A 6,062-nucleotide genomic window follows, 5' to 3' on the forward strand; every position below is an offset into this window, starting at 1 on the left:
TTTTGTTTCAAGACTTGTAAAATGTAACTCTTGTTGTATTTTATTGATGCATCGTTGCTGTGAACCATTGAACTAAATGTATCACCCATCTCAATTAATGTACAGTAAATCTGCAGAAGTGCGCTTCTTAGATAATGCTTCAAGTCTCGGTCTCTCGGGTAGGTGGCTAACCGATGCAACAGAAATTAAACATACAAGAAAGAGGTATATGCATCATCAACATCATCATCATTGCAATGTTATGGCTAGCATTATGCTATACTTGATAGTGAAATCGGGACAGGTTTAGATACAAATTGCCTAGGAATTGATTTCGAAGAACCCTGGGAGCACTGCGGCATCGCGTTGCATCCGGGAGGCTCCCGTGCCAGCCCTTGAGGTGCTCGTAGTCGAACTAGCTACGCGCCTCCCATTCTCCCTCGCACCTGACGTCGGCGACCGCCATGGCTCCACACGAGGTGCGGCTCATTGCTGGACTAGGGAAGGCAGGAGGATGCTCGTGGTTGCACCCATGGTAGGTTGGAAAGAAGGTAGTTGGGGGTTGCACAGCATCCGTGAGGCGCACGTTGCCGCTGGCGAGGCTCCTGCTCTAGCCCATGAGGTCCTCCCAATCGACCTGGCTAGGCGCCTCCCCTCGTCTCATTTTAAGTAGGTGACCACCATGGGTCCGCACGAGACCCGATGGGGATGCTACGTGCTGCGCGGCGGCGCCGCTCGTCGGTGGCCGATGCCACGGCGTGTTTGGGCTTTGGGGAAGGAAGGAGATTGGAGATTGATTCAGCGAACAACATCGCTGGTAGGCACTGACCGTCGGGCCCCATGAGAAAACGGAAACGGTACGACTATTGCTAAGAGCATATGCAGATCCCTTAAAAGCTCGCCGGTCATGTTTTTCCGGCTAATTTACAATACAAGCAAAAAAACCCGGCCCGAAAAAGTCATGTAAAAACGGCCCTACATGTAAATGTTTTACGGGAGGCCGGAGAACCGCTTTAGAATCCGCAATATATACTAGAGCGAGGCCGTTTTAGGGTCCGCGTTCTTCATTTCCCATATCCCCCTCTGCTGCAATTGAACATCTCCGGCGACAAATCCCCTTCTTCCGGCAGCTTTTTTGCGGCGCGCGTAGCCATCCGAACCTCATCCTGATTTCGAGCGCATGTCGCCGGAGGGGTGGCCAAGGGTGATTGACAGCCGCCCGGAGACGCTTGAGCACAGGCGAGAATATTCGGTCCAGCCTGTCGAAGTTGCTCCAGGTCCGGCTGCCGGCGCTGCGGGAGAGAGCGTCGCTCTTCTGCGCCTACTCCTTGCGCCACTCCTCCACCAGCAGGCGGAGGGAGGAGCTCCCGGCCCCGTCGTCGTTGTGGCGCTTGCGAGGCAGCGCGCATGGTTCGACGCGAAGGTTTTGCACAGCATGAAAGGTACACTTGTTGAAACAAATATGTTCGCGGACGTTTTAAGAAGGAATCTCCATGTCCAGTTCTGGCGTTGCATATTGAACAAGGGGATAAGTATGGTTAAAAGAAACCTCTCCATATATGGTGTGCACCCAACTATGCTTTAGAACAAGGCCACCCAGTGGACATTCCGGATTTTGCTTGACATTCACTTACCATGACAAACTATACTGTTAATGTTCCAATCAAGGAGGAATCACCAAGTGTGAGACTGGGGGAAATTCTAGAAGATCCTAGTGTTAGACCCAAATAACTTCATTCAAATTTCATGGGAATCAAGGATACACCCTCATAATTCAGCTGCTCACTTTGTTACAAGCTGTGCCCTGGATACACATGAAGTTAGTGCCATGCTAGGGAGTAAGCGGCGGGGAGTGCCGATCTAATATTGTTGCAGAACTTGTGTAATGTAAAATCTTGTCGTATTTTCTGATACATGAGCATCAGATATGTTCGCGTGGCCATATATAGCATCATCTTAAGTGGCAGTTAGTACTACTACTCAAAAGATCTAGCTAGTATTAATAAGGTGGCCAACTAATGAAACATAAATTAAACTAACAAGAAAGAGGTCTATGAATCATCATCGGGTAAATCCTTAAATAATAGTAATTCAGAATCACAACAGCTTTACCATTGCAGAGAGCAATCAGGTTTGTCCATCAACAGAAGCCTGGCCATGAAGAACACATATGGCGCAACAGTTTTGAGCCATGAAGAACTGGTAGATATATCTTCCAAATGATTGACTACTCAGGAAGTAACTTCAAGTATTTTGCTGTTGTGTAACATAAATGATATGCATATTAATTGTATGAGAATATAGTACACAATGGTAGCCTTTGTTTTCTCAACCTGGATTCAAACATCCGTGAGGAATATCATTAAAAAATAATGACGCCATGATCTCCAAAGGCCAAAAACAGGTTAGTGTGGAAGAATATTAATTTAGACCTACCTACTGTGACTATTAAAAATACAAGTCTTTTCATGACGCTTGGGCAGTTGGCTAGTCATTCTCACATGTTTTTACGAGGAGCCCAACTAGTGTATTCCTTGGGGCTAGTAGACCAATATATAGTACAAGTACAGGCAGTTTATAAATGGTACATGTTAGCAGCCGTCTGCCTCTCACTCTTGAACTCGTCGCAGTCAATAGTCTGGGGACTTTTCTATTGTGTGCGGAACTCTGCAAGACTTGACAGATGCTAGTTAATTTGTCCAGACTACATAGAGATCGACCAGTAGCTCTCCTCATCGGCCGCTCTTCTTGCTTGCCATGGAAGCTACCATATCTGTAGTCACAGGTGAACTAGTGAGCCGTTTCATCTCCTTCCCGAAGAACCAGTACTACTCATCTTTGAGCGATGCACAATCAGAGGAGAAGGTGGTGAGGAGATTGCAGCACCTCCTGATGAGAGTCAGCATCATCATCGAGGAGGCAGATGCACGGTACATAACAAATTATGGGATGTTGTTGCAGCTAAAGATGCTCTCGGAGGCCATGTACAAAGGGTACCGCGTGCTGGACACCTTGAGGTATCAAAACCTCCAAGACAGTGCAGACACTAACGAGGTTAGCATCGATGACCCATCAAGCAGCATCTTGTATATATCCATTCCTTTCAAGCGTTCTCGAAAAAAAAATTGAGAAGCTTGACATGGCCATGCACCTCGAGTCAGATGGTGCCTTGGAAAGCTTAGAACTTGCTGTTGCTAACATGGCAGAATTTGTTGTCCTTCTGAGTGGATGTGAGCGCATGTCTCGTAGGCCATATGATGTTTATCTTTACACCAACAACTTCATGTTCAGCCGACATGCTGAAAAGCAAAAACTATTGAGCTTCTTGTTGGAGCACAACAATCCTCCCGGTGATCATGCACCGACAGTTCTTCCAATCATAGGTGGTTTCGGAGTTGGAAAGAAAACATTGGTTTCTCATGTGTGTGCAGATGAAAGGGTTCGCTCACGCTTCTCCTCTACATTGCACTTGAATGGAGACAACCTCTTGACGATACTGGACCATGGAGGGGCCATGTTTGACATGATGTTGGTAGTTATAGAGTTTGCTTCTGATATAAGTGACGACGAATGGAAAAAGTTTCACTTGTTTCTCGTAAGAATGAGTAGAGGAAGCAAGATCATCATCGTAAGTAAACTGAAAAGATTAGCCCGTTTTGGATCAGTGCAACCTATTTTCCTAAGTGTTTTGTCTTATGATGAGTTGAGGTATCTTTTTAAGACCCTAGCATTCGGGAGTGTAGACCCTGCAGAACATCCACAACTAGTATAATTAACAGATGAGTTTGCCAAGGAGTTATATGGTAAGCAAGGTTCACTTGTAGCAGTAAATACGTTCGCCCAGGTGTTGAGAATGAACCTCACTGTTCAGTTTTGGCGTTGCATATTTGGTAAGGGGATAAGACATGTTGAAAGAAACCTCTCCATATATGGTGAGCACCCAAGCAAGCTTAAAGAACAAGGCCTTCCAGTCGACATAACGGACTTTGCTTTGCATCCACTTACCATGACAAGTTATACAAGTAATGTTCCAATCAAGGAGGAATCACCAAGTGTGACATTTGGAGAGCTTCTAGCAGATCCTAGTGTTAGGCCAGAAGGAGAGTTCACTCTAATTGAATATGAATCAAGGATCCCCCCTCATAAATCATTTGTTCATTTTGGTACAAGTCGAGCTCAGGATACACATGAAGGAAGTAGTAGTACCTTGCCAGGGAGGAAGCGACGGGGTGGGCCAATCTAATTATTATTTTTGAACTTGTGTAATTTATGTAACTCTTTTTGTATTTTTATAAACAGATGTGTTCATGTATTATACTGAACAAAATGAATTACAGATCTCAATCAATGTACTGTAAATTTGTATTAAGTATTTGTTATGAGTGGGGGGATCCTGAATAAAGGGCAGACCCCAAGTATTTTATAGCATGGACAAGGGGAAAACAGAAGGAAAATTTGTGTCTTTTATCAGATCCAACAATCCACCGCCTGCTAATCGAGCAACAATACTACGTGTGTGTAAACTCCATGGTGCCATTCCATCTAATCGAGCAACGAAAACGCTGCATATAAAAGAGCAAAGCAACGGAGCTCTGATTTATCCTGTGCCGTGGCGTGGAAGTGGATGTGGACGCCACAAAAATCAGATGAGATCAGACTACGGTTCTGGTAGGCGCCGGGAAAATCAGAGCCTCCCACAAAATCAGCACTAATGTTTTTGCAAAAAAAAACTTAGATCGAAACAGGTTTAGAACTGAAACCACCCACGAATCTATTTCGGGGAGCACCGGGGCGTCGCTCTGCATCCAGCACTGGCGGGGGAGCCTCGCCGACGGCATGCTCGCAGTCGACCCAGCCAGGCGCCTCCCTCACCTCGCTTGAAGCCAACGACCACCATGGGCCCACCGTGGCTGGGCGGCGGTGCGGCTCGCCGGTGGCCGCCATGGCGGTTTGGGGATTGGGGGAAAGAATTCATCGCTGGTGGACACTGACCACTGGGCCCACGGGAAAGCGGAAGCGGTTCGGCTACGCCAATGGTACAACAAGTTGGGCTGAAATGTCTCTCGGCTGAGAAAGAAAATGGACTCTAGCTTAGGTTCAATAATCCTTTCCTGCTGGTCCGGGACTTTTTGGGCTGGGCACTAGGAACCTGCAAACAAAATCCAAACCCAAGCAGAGCAACTACCTAATGGTTACCGTCCCCTCAAGAAACAAACTAACGGTTACCAGCTACCACCTGCGGAGGCTCCCGCAAGGGTCACTTTTTGGCCTGAGAGCATTTGATGTTCATAAAAAAGACAACGGGCGACATCGATAAACCAGTGGAGATGGGGTAGTATTTGACCAAAAACTACCACAATTGGGGTCGACATCCCACCGAACTACACCTTTAAATGATTTTCTGCCTAAAACTATCACTTTTTTCTTCTTTTTTTCTGCCTAAAAACTACCGAAAATGATTGATGGCCGTTTTAGATGATTTAACCATGTTTATGACGAGTGGGATCTGACGAAGCTATGTATCTAGCGTAGGGCCATGGACCTGCCCGAGATACCCTCCCCAAGGACATCCTTAGAAGAAATCATCTTTCAATCAACTCAGAAGTGTTCCACTCGACAAGCTCGAAGACACTCGACCATGAAGACTATCACTCGACCATGAAGCTAACCACTCGACCACCAGGACATCTAAAGTCACTCCGCACGCTAACGGTCGGTCATTAAGTAGCTTTTATGGTCATCATAGCACTTTATTTGTGGCGTTACCAGTAACGCCCGATCTTAATGTACCTTAAACCCTGCATAACTGAGGGCCGGAGGGGTCTGGTGAACTCTATATAAGCCACCCCCTCCTCAGTGTAAAGGGTTCGCACCCCTGTAATTCATACATACATAATCCAGTCGACCGCCTCCGGGCTCCGAGACGTAGGGCTGTTACTTCCTCCGAGAAGGGCCTGAACTCGTAAATCTCGTGTGTCTACAACTACTCCATAGCTAGGATCTTGCCTCTCCATTCCTACCCCCTACACTACTGTCAGACTTAGAACCACGACAGTTGGCGCCCACCGTGGGGCAGGTGCCTT

The 6,062-nt window shown here is 46.7% G+C and overlaps 1 pseudogene; it reads left to right on the forward strand.

The window, feature by feature from the left end:
- Positions 1–2,736: 2,736 nt before the first annotated feature.
- Positions 2,737–4,222, forward strand: LOC125528468 (disease resistance protein RGA2-like; annotated as a pseudogene).
- The last annotated feature ends 1,840 nt before the right edge of the window (positions 4,223–6,062 follow it).

The sequence above is a fragment of the Triticum urartu genome, chromosome 2A (genome assembly GCF_056163025.1).
Source record: "Triticum urartu cultivar PI428250 chromosome 2A, HENAU_Tu73, whole genome shotgun sequence".
Classification (NCBI taxonomy): Eukaryota; Viridiplantae; Streptophyta; class Magnoliopsida; order Poales; family Poaceae; genus Triticum; species Triticum urartu.